This window comes from Varroa destructor, unplaced genomic scaffold (genome assembly GCF_002443255.2).
Source record: "Varroa destructor unplaced genomic scaffold, Vdes_3.0 BEIS01000001.1, whole genome shotgun sequence".
NCBI lineage: Eukaryota > Metazoa > Arthropoda > Arachnida > Mesostigmata > Varroidae > Varroa > Varroa destructor.
Window position 1 is genome coordinate 60,673,126 of NW_019211454.1, and position 15,015 is coordinate 60,688,140.

Below are 15,015 nucleotides of genomic sequence, written 5' to 3' on the forward strand. Positions count from 1 at the left end.
CGGAGAAGCTCGTAGATCTATAACCGATTATTGTAATTGAGAGTCAGTAAGGGTGGCGTAAAACTGCCCACCCGTCGGGCGAAAAACGTCGGAAAAAAAGCCTCACTGATTTGAGTAATCCCAATTGTTTCAGCAACGACAAAATTAAATATAAACATCTATCAACCAGCGATATGTTTAGAGGTATCTATCTGTATTTGTTTAGAAAAGACCTATCTTACAGTTGCAGCATAAAACATAATTGTTCAACAGTACAATTTTAAACTATCACCTCTACAAGCGTGAGATATTATTAATCAATGAAAACGTCCATCTTCAGGACTTCTATATCAACATCGATGAGTCTGACAAATCTTTTCTTTAGAAATGCTTCTTCCTCAAATGTAAGCCAATCATTGAACCAGAAATAGCTTTTAAGCGGCCCTTGAAATCCTTTCTGGCCAACTAATTCTATCGCAGACTGAAATATTTCGTTTTTTAAAAAAAGCTTCTGTCAAGAACCATTATGCATTATATATGCAGTAAGATAAAGAAAATAAAAGCTTCGTAAAAATAAATAGAAAACGAATTAGTGAAAAAAGTAATATTTTTTCGCCGTAGAGTATATCGACTGTCTAATCGAGTAATGCCACTTATTTCTTTCACAGGTTACAACGCAAGAGCGGTCTTTTGATGCAAATAAATGACAATTTTAGAACGTTTAAAAAAAGTCGTTATATATAACTCCTCGTTTCCAAGGATGCCGACAAGATCTTCGCTGGTCGATTGATTTTCTCTCAATTTTCGATTTATATTTTGATGCTCCATTAAAATATGTCTGCCAAGTTCAGACGGTGCGTAACATATATACTAAAACGGATTCATTATATGTATTTTATATTTAGACACATCGATCTCAATTGGTGCATTATACACCTAGCCAATTCTATTGTTCTTCTGCTAGCGGTAAGCCGAAATGACAGAAGTATTTGAACACAAGCAGCCATACGGTCCATTTTCAAGAACGCTTGTATGCTTGCTTTTGTGCTTACGCTATCATGTAATGTACACTGTGACGATCATTTTTAATTACTTACAACTGCTAATATCATTAGGTATCTAGGTTCACAAATTGAAACCTAAAGGTTGATGTTCTAAGAAGTTACCAAATTGCTTTTGTAACACACAATGTTATAAATGGTTCTATATGTTCTCTCTGATATCTGTGTATTGTATTGTTGCCTTTGTATTTGTGAAGTTTTTGAGAATTATTAACAAATGTCAATGAATTGATTTTCTAGTCCAAGAAAATGCGGCAAATCTCACTGTCCCTACATATGATACCTTCATTCATACATGAGGCCATCCGACCAAAGCAGAGTACTTCGTGCTATACAAAAAAACATTTGACGTTATCGGGTAGCCATTCCGATATCCCGTCTCCGCCACTTCAGCTCCGATCTCGTTTTCATTATTATTATTATTATTATTATTATTATTTTAGTGCTTCACGCTTTTATCCGCCGAGAAAGCTTTTTCAAAGCGGCTTTTGCTGACTATGCTCCGAAGTATGTCAACGGCCCCTTTTGAAATCATCTACAAACATTCTAAAGTATAGTTTTTTTTTTTCATAGTTTATAGTTTGTTATCTTGATCGATTCTACGCACTGATCTGTTATTTAACGCAAATGCTCTCAACGTTTTCGTGAAATCATCTAGGAAATCCCAACAACTGCAAGTACAGTCGTTGTCTGATTTGAACGATATCAACACTCCCATTGAGTAATGAAACATCAGGCGGCACGATGCCATTGGACGACAGCAACAACCAATAACGACTATTGTTGATTTACCAACATATTATTTGTCCCCATTACGTCAACGAAACGTTTGACGTTGTCTGTTGGGACCGACATATTCGACCATATGTCTTCATAATTAAGGCACCCCCAATTGACGAATACTTGTTACTTTCATCTTCCTTACAGATTCTAACCATGCTGTGTACCATAATGTCATTAATTTTCAAATTTTCCACATTGGACTGTGTCCCCTTGGCTTTTACTTTATATCACCTTTAAGGTCTTAACGTACTTATCGGCTATCTCAATAATGATTTTTATAATTTGATACTATTACGGAACTTGGCTGTCTAGTCGGCTTGAATAAGCTATGCCGAATAGCAATGCGTGGTAATCACAACGCAGGACTCGTCCTCTCCAATAAACTGGTCCGTAATGAGGCCTGCAATTGTTGATACGATTATTGCTATTATGATCAGGTACTGTACCTGCTGTTCGCATCAGTTCCATGTAATTCGAAGCTCAGTTGGCCCATTTACCCCTACGATCACTATTCCTCTAAACACGTTTATCGGCAACCTATCAACTTTCACCCATATTTCAGAATTTCTTATTTTCAGGTCCAATCTTGGACTTTATCTAGCATCATTAACATGCAACCTCGTTTGTCCGTTAAGTAAAATCTATCCTAAAAACCGAATGCGTACTTCAGGCTGACTATTGTAAAGTTCGCAATATGTTATTTGAACATTATTTCCCCATGTCTAATGACATAAATGTCTCGGAATTTACGTCCTGTTAGGCAGAGCTTAATACGGCAGTGAATTTACAAGAATAAGAAGATAATTTATAGATCAGCTCAGATGTCTCCAAGCACCTACATAAATTATCTCATCAGTCATTCTTCGCTAATATAGCGGGCAAAGAAATTATATATGGTGAACTCATGCGTTCGATCGAACCGACCGATGAAAATTAATGTTCTCAATGTAATTGATCTTTTTTGCTATTTATTTGTTTGTTTTCACTGCGACTGTCCTGAAATTACTTCCTTGTCAATCAGTCTTTCGACCTCTGCAGTTCTTAACAGGGATGTATATCCGTCAGCTCGCTCTGCAGGACATCCCATCTCAATTTGCTCCCCTTTTTACTTGTCACTTACGACCGGACAGGTGATTGCATGCACCAAAATTGATAAAGATGGCGCTACGTTTTGCCTTCGAACACACTGACACAGATCAATCGTATGCTTTAGGTTGAACTTCGCCGTGGATAAGCAACTATATGCCTTTTCCTTGTGCTCCTCTATGATCGAGCCTTTATTGTACTTCCCTTCCGCAATCTATATTTCTCTCGTCCATCACCTATAATGTTTAATAGCTTTCTCATTTCGACATGTACTAACCATTTTGGGCGGTGTTCTCACGGACTGTGCTGCCTCCAAGAAGTGTGCTTGTACACACAAATCGGGGCAAAGCACACACTGATCACCAATACACTGCAACTTTCGTTTAGTGGGGTGAAGAGACCACTGATTCAGTTGCGTAAGAGCATTCGATCATGCACTTCGTGAAGATTCGAGTTATTCGTTTTCGTGATTCTATTCAACTCGACAGGCATGCCCACGCGCGCCTTTGTCCTAGTTTTTAATCGCGGAATATTCACTTTACTGGTGGGATGTTGCCTACTGCCGCAGTGACAATGGCAGCTCTCCTCCTGGCCGCTCAGAGTGTTGCTTCGTTCTCGTATGACTCACGCTGGCAGCAGCCGAATATCAGACACATCACTACAATGATCCCAGTGCATTCATCATGCAAGGGCCGTTTGGCCCCCGATTGGCGCGGCCAAAAACTTAGTATCACATAAGTTAGCTCAAAACTCGATCTGGCAATGTGCAGGAATACCGTTTGCTCCACGGCTTTCATACAGACTGCAAACAGAATTTCCCGCAAATCAAGTTCCGATAAATAGAAGCTCAATACCAGCTTTGATTGGCAATACCGTTAGCGAAGCACGACCAAACCTGCTATTTATATATCATTCATTCATTTTGCCTTTATTCATTTGCTCTATCAACACAATACCTATCCAACATCACTTTTAGCTTTAGGAAAATCACAGCTGTCATTATTCTGCGTTTGTATTGCCATTGCTGCTGCTTAGATCTTGTGTTTTTTTCACTCGCCGCTACCATCACTGCCGTGTCTGTCCAGTGTCTCCTATCCGCTTCAGCCATACTTATACACTCGAATTTTAGGAATACTTTAGGCCTTGCCATTATCAGCACGATTACCTTGTCATCTCAGGCTATATACTTGTCATCCCTTACTTACAGTTTACTGCGTCCCTATACCAATCCTCATATCTATTTTTCTTTCATATCAACAATACGTCCTGATATTACTGCTTCTGTCCCACCCATATGCCTATTAATTTTCCCAATACGCTTATATCCCGCCCTTTGGCCCAATGGCTGTTATATTCGTTTATATGCAGTCAACTTATATTACTTCGTTTATATACCCACACATTTATATGCTCTACTTGTATAAGTGATATACGTGAACGCATTACCTTCACACTGCCCATTCGTTGGCATGCCCCCTTTTCTGTCTTCATCAACGTTTCTTCGTTCTACACTAATTTGATAGGTAGTGGGCTCGATTTATTTTCGATCTGTTATTTAATGAAGCTCACCGTGATAACGCTCGGGTTAGCACCGACTGCTACATACTTAAGGTTTTGAGGCTAATATTTTCATCTCAAATTTTTTTATTTTCAGTTGTAATCGTTCTAGCTATCGTTATTTTCTTGTTGCTACGATGCTTTCCGTTACTACAGATATCCACCCTAAAGGATAAGAGTCATCAGCTTCAGGATGTCGCGAGTCGGCCAGCTTTAGTAAATGACAAAAGGCCGAAATTTTCGATTTTCGAAGGGGGCAATTATATAGGCGGAAGAAAATGTGGATGGTGAAACATAAACCGCTTAAGAATATGTATAATCGGAATCTAGCGAGGTACGCATTCGCTATGCCGACCTACGACAACAAATGAATCCTAGCTAACAACTGAAGAGCTGAATAGCAGTTATCCAACACTAGCATTCGAACATACAGCCATAAACCGTACTATTATTCGAGCTGCTAAAGATGGAAGACGCCGATCGCTTAGGACAAAATTGCCGATAGAATAGGTACTTAAAAGAAATGGCATTCAATTCGATTGAACAGAGCGAAAGCAACCATCGTCGAGTAATCCTAGGGATGTAACGTTACCAGCCTATTGTGGATGAAATTCCGGCATTGAGATTGCATGGTGAGAAGTTGCCGCATGATGGTCGTAATATATCGCGTGAGTAGGTTTTGGGACCTGGCAGGAATAGCCCTTTCGATGTCATGTTTGACCTCGGCACTAGTCTAGTGCGTTGGTCTCGGAAAGTGCGAGTGCTGAACTTGTCGATTGTCGGCCACTCGGGGACTTCCGCTGACAGAGGTGACTTAAGTACTACAGGGTCTCGAGGGAAATACAACTGCATCGCTTGGATTTGGCTTTAGACAGACAATCCTTACATTTTTTCCATGCGGTCAAGGTTTTCTCCATCGGCATTTATTGGGATCGTAATTGCTGGTCACAATTTCGGCTGGGGGCGTCGAAAGGTAGCACTGGCCGGAGGCACACCGCAGAAGGCTGTCGCCAACTATCTGAGGACTTTGAGCCGTTGCTCTATATATCGATTTCATAGGTTACAAAGGATTGTCGCTTATAAAGGTTGGTCTATACTTGGTCAGTATAACAGTGCGTGAGTATCCGACGGTCGGTTTGTAGTATTTACCAAACCTTTCTGGTCCGTCGGCATCTTCGACTTTTCTGTGTCTTCAATCGATCATTGTCGTCAATATACAATATACAAGCGCTAGATATAAGCCGACTTATAAACTGCATCGAAGTGCTGTTCGGTTAGCCGATATTCTGGTTACTGCCAGAGATCGTTTGTCTAGAACTGCTCTTAACCATTGCATCGTGTAGCTGGCTTCAAGTCTCAAACAGGGTCGGTCTTCATATAGGTGTACATACTAACTATAATAGGGTGTCTCTAAGGGCCCTGATTAACTTGTCGAGTCCATTCCAGGCTGAGAGTGCGCCATGGTAATGCCGTTGCTGGCGGATATGCCCAGATATATTGGAGAGCACCAGATTAAGACGAGTTGAAGATAAATAATGGGCAAATATGGAACCGATTAATACCCAGTTAGCCGAAAGCGCGAATGGTACTAGCTGTTCATGCTGAACAGCTCAAGGCTTGCAGTATTATTACATATCTAGAACACAAAAAAAAAGTTGAAGTTGGTTGTGTATGCACCTTTGGCAAGAGCAATTAAATCATTTGCCAAGTGATCAAAATACGCTGATGGTGAGCGGTATTAAGATACATGATAACGTTTTTGCGAGGTTTTCAAGTTATTTGTCAATGAAATGTTAGGTCGTTTTTCGTTAAATATTTTATAATTGAGGAATTCACGAAGTTTTGCAAACGAACAATGCTTCATTACTAAATATAGTTAAATCCCAGTATATAGCATAGCTGATCTGTCGGCGCATTGCGATCGCTTCTTCAATTGCTATAGCGAAAACCAATAACGGCTACAGGCGTTTGTGAATAGGCGTTCGTAATTGCCTTTTGGTATCGCTTGAAAGGCCGCTAAAAGAGGTCTTGCCGGATATATTATGGGCTTCTCCAATAAGACGATTATGCAACACCAGAGACTCCTGTACCTATTACAGCTTTCTTGTTTCTTTTTGATAAATACTTTTGTGATTATCTGTTATTTGTTATTTTTCGTTTGTTGCTAAGGGAACGCACTCACAAAGATGCATGTTGCTTATTCAAGCTACGCCACCTATCATAACGTTATCTCTAATAGTGTAATCTTAAAGCATTTACCCAATTGTCTGCAACGATGTTAAGAAAGCATCTTTTTCATTTTGGGGGGGGGGGGGGGATATACGAACGTTACGTAACGTTGGAAAGCTATTTGCCTTAAGAGGATGTCGTCATTGCTTGTTTTGGACTACAACGTTTTACCTCCAGCTCGGAATCCAACGGTGAGTATGCTAATAACCAAGAACCAAGAAAGGTTCGTAACGGCGATAACCCCTCAGCCATTAGTATTAGTAAAATGTATCTTGCTCAATTCAAGCATTCTTCCGACTTTCGGTGCGTATTTCGTTCGACTTTCACTCGAAAAGCCTCGAGCCTTTGAAAAGGGTTAATTGCTAGATGAGCCTATCGTTTTGGCTATTGAGTCTTTATCTGGTGCATGGCCTTTTGACCTAAGCAAAAAGCTGCTATCTCACATTCATTTTTCTCTCACTCGACACATCCACCTTTAGAGTCCGAACTCAACATAAATTTTTCATCTGAACAAACAGAAGGATAGGTTATCCGCCAAAACACCCGGACAAAGGACCTCTCTGACGATATAACCGGGTTCGATCACCAGAAAACAAACTACTAAAAACGGGAAGCAACCAGTGGGTATTTTTTGTCTTAACAATTTGGCACTACTTGAAACTTTTACACGAAAATTCACAACTGACCGTCTAATAGGAACTTTTTGTTTTTCCCGAATGAACAAATATAATGCGAGTTTGTTATTTGCATGTACCAATTTCCTGGAGACGCTCGAGAGCCCGCGAGAGTCAACAATACGTCGTTCCTATAATGAATGGATCCATTTTTCACATGGACGTATATTGGACATGGTAGATGTCTGCACTGATAGCATGTAAATATTTCATATAATTTTTATTTCTTTTACTTTATACTTTGCATTTGACCTTTTTAAGAATTTCATGCTTAAACCTCTAGTCTGCTTGATGCGTTAGACAAAATTAAAGGCCGGCACCAACGTATGGCTATAACCAGCTTAATTTCAGCATTGGTAAGTGGTTACGAAGGCACCGTAATAACGATTCGTTCGAAGAACAACTTCGAAAAACCACTGATGCTATATCGAAGAGAACTCGTTTACGAAATAAAGAAAAAAGAAAGATAGATTATCTATCGTTCGGATGAATTTGCACGCGCTGTTTTCGAAGAGATATTTTGTCTGTCTGGGGGTAACGCGTACGCATTAACGAATATCAGATCGAACCTCACGTCAACTTCCTAACAATTGAATACAAGACATTCGCTGGAAATACCCCCGCTCGCCCTGGCTTTCCCCAGCTGTTTGTTTACAACAGCACCGAAACCGAATTAATAGCGTCGGCTATACGTAAGTTCAAGAAGATGAAGTGAGCGCTTGTAAATATATCGATATTTAAGTTTATCTATCTAGAAAATTACTTGCTGTATCGTTTTAGGATGCGATTATTGCCTCAAACGTCCTCTTGAACACCAATATCTGTAAGTATTCTACTCTTTTTTCGAGTGCAGACTGAACAAACAATCACTGGCTTATAGCAACAACTGAATCGCTAGATTTATTCATGTCATCTATTAGGTCTATGATGCCTGACTATTCTGTAGTGGCCTTAGTTCGTATTTTGCTCCGTCTACCTGTTATACTAAACGAAAGCTAGCTTTGTAATAAGTATGTCTAACTAATAAAATGCCTTAAATCCAATGTTACCAAACTTTACCGGGTCTTACTCGGCCAAATGTCGCAGTATGGTGAGCTGACGTAAGCACTCGATATCCGGCTCTCGTTACGTCCATACATATAAGGCTATGCTAGACGTATAGAGAAATAGTATTTCCAAATGCTACTTAACTCTTTACCACGATCGTAACTGTTTTTTTAGTACCTAGTGGTTGCTTTTGTAGACAACACGCCCTGCGTTTTTTCGTGTTGCTTCTATCTGGACTCGCTCCTCATATTTCGGCCCCGGATCAGCTCCAGAACAGCAATAGCGTGTGGTCTTTGACGTCCTGCATAAACGCCACACAGATCTAATTTTAACTAACATAGAGGAAGTGTAATCAAAAAGGCAACGAATTGACCCCGCGGGGGCTGCAACGGCCACCGCCTTAAGTGTGGCAGGACCAGCAAACAAAATGGTTAAGCTGACATGTATTTTTCTATTTGTTTTCTCCCCTCTATGGTTTAACGCCATCCACGTTCTCTACCATCCTCAGCGGTACTATCACGTACGGCGCTCTACAATAGGAACGTGCCAGTTTATCGAATTGAACTATACAAATACTACAAGCGGTCGAAGGCATAGAACTTGAATTAGATTTGGGTTTCCAACAACACGTAAGGCATTGCACGCAAAAGATCTCAGCATATCTGCGAAGATGTAAGCTTCTATACAGGCACATACCTGTTGCATTCACGCAGAATAGGCAAGGATACCAGACGCGACCTAGCGCGACCTTTATCGACCACGCAATTAGCATGTGGCTGAAAAGTTAGAAGTTCCTGCTGTTGCGCCGGCTCGTCATTTGTGAGAAATGAAATTTGCTCTGAAGCATGTAGCGATTTATGGCATGAAGTCCAATGTGCTCTGTCGAAGTCGTTGATCTGACCGTGTTTGTCGCTCGGACGCGATGCCAGTGTTTGTTTGTGAGTAAGCAACCTTTCAATGCAGTAGCTAATCGGTACGCCTTGTGAAATCAACAGCACTAACAGTCCTATCCGGCCCATACATCAATACAGCGTTTTTCAGAATACAGAATTTACTTTTTCTAATCAAATTGTAATTATTAATTTTTGTGGCAGTGGTGAAAAACTTTATTATAAATATAAATTAACAGGACAGTGTCCCAATGTCTGATATATATATTTTTGTGCCGATAAGGGGCCAGTGAGAATGATGCAATATCTGTTATGATTCTATCCAGCGACCAAACTGTATCCTACGGGTAGATATAATTGTATTGTAGAACCGAATCATTAGCTAATCATCATGCAAGTTGTACTTAGTTAAAGTTAAATGTCAAAATAGAATCGATATGGATGGCTACTTACATTTTTAACTTACTAGCACCGTTAAAACAATGAAGGATACAAATATGTTGTCGCGTTTCACAATCGATGCTGCCCTACTTGACCATTGCTTAGATTTTTCATTTAAATGACCTTACATTCCCAATGTCCAAGGTTTTTTATTGTCTTTTTATGTTAGAAGAACATTTAGCCTCAAGAAACCCTTCCTGCAGCATCTCAAATTGGAAAAATTCACAGAACTCTATTACGCTCCGAGAAGAGCTAAATCGTATGAAATCGCTCGTCGCATTCTTTCTTCTCGTGCGCCAATTTTAAACGTGCCTCATCGTGGGTTGATAAATTCGAAAATTGGGTTCGATATGTAACAGAGCATTTCCAGCAGGCCCTCTTTACATGTAATCACGTGTGTTGTACATGGCCCATGACTATTCCTATGGATAAGATAGAGCATTTTTACATAGGGCATATTTATCACTATTGCCTACAATTCAAATGCGACCACTAAATCCGGGCAGGTATTTCCTCAGAAGTTTGCATCAGCAGTATACTATGCACCACGGGTCGAGCGAAACTTCGTCGTTTTTTCTTATATAAAAACGGATTAAATATCTGGAAGCTGAAAAAGCTTCTGTTTTCTTTTTATATCACGCTTTCTTTTTTTTAGAAAAGTTTTCTCATACTACCCGGGAAGAAACGTTGATAAACAAATTCTGAGGAAGCCCTCAATGGTGCAGCTTAGTTTCACATGTCATTACACACAGAGAGTTTGTTTTCGGGGGGAAAATATTACGGCATATAAGACGCTAACATACCCAGAACACACGTGAGCCCAATGGTGACTCTAAACAACATAGACGCACATTATGACGACACGTTATTGATCAGCTCTTGATTACATTTTGCACAATAGAGTGGCCGCAAGTATTCTGTATGATCAGGCGGCCTTGTAAGTAAGCAATAAACCTACCTTTTCCAGTCTGCCAAACCACTGTTCGTCGTTCTGTTATTGCGCAGGCGTTAAACGACCCAAATACAATAGAATATATATGTATATGCAGAATAAAATCTGGAGCCATTTATACTCCGATCATAAACGAAGGGCATTGCTTCAGCTGACAACCATCAGTAGTTCGAACAAAAACGTTAAATTTAGCCTTATCAATGATCTACAAGTGCTTCAATCGTCTATTTAAATGAGTCTGCATAACATTTTTTCTTGCGGTCTTTCCGTTACGCAGGTATGTAGCTATAAAACTATACCGTTTTAGACAGACACGGGCGGGACATATCAGCGCGTAAAACAAGAAAATCCAGGCTTTTTCGAGGCTTGAATAGTGCCTAGTTTTCTACTGCTCTATGGGGCGAAAAGTACGATAGTATAGTTTATGCAAGCGAGTTCTTTTGCGTTTTAGGATCTGTGAACCTGTTCTAAAAAGGTGCATGTAGCATAAGACTTTGTGACGACCAAAATCAATTTTTTGTCAGAAGTTCGTTTTGTTACAGTGAGAAAAAAATCAGGTTTTGAAAATGGAAATCCTTCTAAGGGCAAACGAATATCCAAATTTTGCCAGTGCACCAGACAGCCGAGCCAGACTGGTGAAACACTGGCAAAACGTAAAGCGTGTAAATAGAAACACGGCGCGACCATCATACTGAGGAAGGACTCCGTTTCTCGAATCGACTGATTTTTCATTCAAACTCAACTTGTTTTTTGCGCTTTTTCCTGGGGTTTTATACGAAACTAAATCATTTTTCCTATTGTAAAAGGTGACGGTATTTCTGAATGACTGTTAATGTAAACGATACTATTTTATTGCAGACTAAAGATAAGGGCGCGTCGTTAGTGAGGATCCATATGGATCGAAATATTGGGTATAACAAGACCTGGTTCTCTGCTAGATACGACAGAATGCAAAAGCGTCTCTTCAACGACCACATTAAACAAAGAGTTTTACCAGTCTAATTGGCGTCTTTCGTCAGAATGGGCTTGACAGGATACAGGAATTTGCACTTCAACCGGCTGTTATTGAACGCTAAATCCCTGCCTAGAAATGTTTTTTGGCTGAGGTTTATTGTTTTTACATGACTCAGCGTCTCGTTACAGGTGAAGAATCGAGAAATTGAGATGATCGTGCTTTATATGTAGTTATATATAGTATTAAAACATTCAAAGAGGGCAAAAATATCTTGGATAACCTTTTAGATTGTATACAATGGTACACATCTTTCTTAAACCGCTCCCATTGCTGCGTCAATTAATGCCGCTAGACCTCTTTAACCAATACATCTTTATTGTCGTAATGGTTACCGCACATCCCGAACGAGCACTTCTACGAACAGCCAAAATAGTCTAAATAGAAAAAGCCAACTAGACTATAATAAATTGCCCGAGCATGAACTGAATAAAAGATGCTCCCAATTTATTAATTACCTAACCTATCATTTAAGTTTATAGTGATTTACAGATTACAGATGATCACAGTGACCTATGTGACAACAAATATACTTTAATGGATACAGTTCAATAGGCCCGCGAGGTTCCCTGTCGTAATGGCAGCATTGCTAATCATGTTTATGAGGTTTGAAGTTAACATATATATTCGTAGACAAGTAGATTATCGATGAACAAGTGACAAACACCAAGTATTGAGGTTCCGCGCACTAAACAATAATTAGGTAAGTGAAATGTAGCCTTTATCAGGGTCCCTCTCCTTTTCCTTTTTCGGTAACGTAAACCAAAGCCAATGAGGTAATGTCCGCGACTTCTGAGTCCATACCAGAGGACGTCTTCGGTATCCTCGGTCGCCGAACCCAATCCGAAACAGAAAAACCGTTCTCTTTGTACACGGTATGCATATTCTAGTTTATATATATATATATATATATATATATTATAGATAGGTAACATTTCCCACAATATACATTATAAATTAGGTAACTGGATGTAAGTTCTACTCTCGTAAAATTTAGGCATCAGTTTATTTAGCAATAGGGGTGCTGTAAGCTCCTTTGGATTGCTAGCAAGTGATAAAGCTTATGCGATAATACTACGGTGTTGTTTAGTTATCGTTAGGCAAGATATGTAAACACATTGAACTTAATACTTGCGAGCCGGGCACTGCAGAAGTTTTCTTAAGATAAGGAGATCGTTCCTTGTTTAAAATTTGATTATCTCATAAACGATAAACAGAGATCACAAGAAAAGCGTTTGACTTTTTCAACTGTTTACAATTAACAACCCAAGGGAATTGCCATGGGGGTGACAAGATCATATAACGCTGCGCGTACGAGTTTAGATAATAAAAATAGCTTTTTTTTCATTCGAAATAGATGTCAAGACTAAAATTTATGATACTGAATTCGATATAATGTATTATTTGTAATTTGAAGAGTGACCTTTGAGCTGGAAGGTGAATAAGGCACTGTGTAAAGTCTGTTGCCCCTTGAACGGTAAAATAAAAAAAAAACGATTGCTTTGGTTTCAAATTAGGAAATATAGGAAATGCTGTCTTTTTTCAATCTAGCTCCTTTGCATAACTTAACAATAGAAGGAGCAGCTTGCTAATTTACTATTTTGCAACTTCTGATTAAAGTTACGAAAAATAGCTACTTTTTGAAAATATTAACAGTACTAAAAAAAGTAGATGAAGCCGTCTGAATTGAAACAGCAATCTTTTGCAGCTTGTGAAGCCAATTGTTAACAGGGTGCTCGCATTACATTCGGAACGATGGACGGGCGTTTTGCTGAAATGATAGAACGGTCAAATCTCTTCTTGTTTCGGCAATAAAGGTCCTATAGGAATAACTTCAACAGACATCAGTTTACTCTAAGTTATATCCACTACAGTCCTGCCAAAACTAGGCACTGTATCGCGACGAAACGAAATCAAATTCAATGCAAGTTAGATTTTAGACTCTTTTTTAAAGCATCTTCTAATTTATCTTTTATGTTTCGTACCGTAATTGCGCACTGAAGTGCGAAGAGTTCAGCCATATATGCCGGAGGCATCTTTCGACCATCTGAGAAACCGCTTTTCTTCACAACTGCGAGCCTCGAGCTAAAGGGTCTGTCGGCGCGGATGTCGATGTGTTGAAAATTGCGGCCAAAAAAATTACGACAGTTTGACAGCGCAGATGTGGATTAGGCGTGTCTCTTTAGTCCGGCGCGTGATCTCTTTTTGAATGCTAGTTAGCTTCTATGATTTGTAAAGCATGGTTGGTTCACAAGTAAGGGCCCAAAAAATGGCTGTTTGTCTAAGGACCGCTTGCACAGGTTAAATCCCGTCTTGACTCTTACAGAATTCTCAAAATAGTACGGTGCGAGACTCTCACTAATGCAGCTAATTTGGGTTGTTTATCACGGCGTAATTTTATAATAACACATTTTAAACTATTATTCGAAATTGTATAGGTTTAAATGGTGCTGAACGGGAAAACCATCGTTCGCTTATTTAAACCAGCAACATGCATATTTCGCGAACGCTTTCCTCAATATGTTAAGAGATAAGTTGAAGGGGTGATCTTAGAGGAATTTGGTACCAGCTCCCTTTTCTTCGAATGAGGTGACTTGCGCTTCTTGTATTTGATATAGATAAATAAGCCACCAAAATAGACTTCTGAACTACTCAAATGAAAAAAAATAACCTATTAAAAAATCTTTTCATTTACCTCATATCCCTACAAGTTAGCGAAGGCGTATATAATGGCGGACGCAGCGGAAGCTGGCTAAAAAAGCGATCTTGAATCTAGTTGTTATCAAATATCTAGCTCGTGCCAAAGCTGAACACAGAACGCTGTGTAGATAACTTGTTTCATCTACTCAACGCGTAGCCATGTGACTGTGTCAAAAACATAAAAAATAACGTGACCGTCTAGTAACGTGATAATATGCGCACCATTATAACATTAAATGTGCCGTTATTGTATAAACTGGAATTTCATGTTAGATCTCTGCTAGTTGTTTAAAGGACAGGTTATTTGTTTCGAATGTTATGAAATTTGTGAAAGCGTCGACCTTTTTGACTCGGCCAAAATTTTCAACGACTCAGAATATCAAAAGTATTTTCATTGGCAAATGAGTCTGCCTCTCTAAATAAGCAGCTTAGTGTCTTTTAGAATATGCAAGCTTCGTGTGTTGGGCATCACCGAGGTGCAAGTTCGGTATTTGCTCTCAGCAGTGCACCAGGAGTACATCGGACATGGTGAACACAGACCAAAGAATCAACTTTTTTCGGAGTTAAGAATAACCTAAATACACAGTACATATATATATATATA

The 15,015-nt window shown here is 39.4% G+C and overlaps 2 long non-coding RNA genes across 3 annotated transcripts in view; one reads left to right on the forward strand and one right to left on the reverse strand.

The window, feature by feature from the left end:
- LOC111242882 (uncharacterized) overlaps positions 1-15,015 on the reverse strand; it is a 30,792-nt gene that overhangs the window by 11,292 nt on the left and 4,485 nt on the right. The window contains exon 1 of one of the 2 annotated variants that reach the window (XR_002670194.2): positions 3,187-3,698. The exons of the other annotated variant lie outside the window; for it this stretch is intronic. This is a non-coding gene — a long non-coding RNA (uncharacterized LOC111242882). Of the gene's footprint in view, positions 1-3,186; positions 3,699-15,015 lie in introns of those variants that run through there. 2 annotated transcript variants of the gene reach the window in all.
- Positions 10,829-13,938, forward strand: LOC147758898 (uncharacterized). Its single transcript, XR_015319527.1, has 3 exons — positions 10,829-10,976; positions 12,480-12,586; positions 13,715-13,938. It is a non-coding gene; the product is annotated as an uncharacterized LOC147758898 (long non-coding RNA).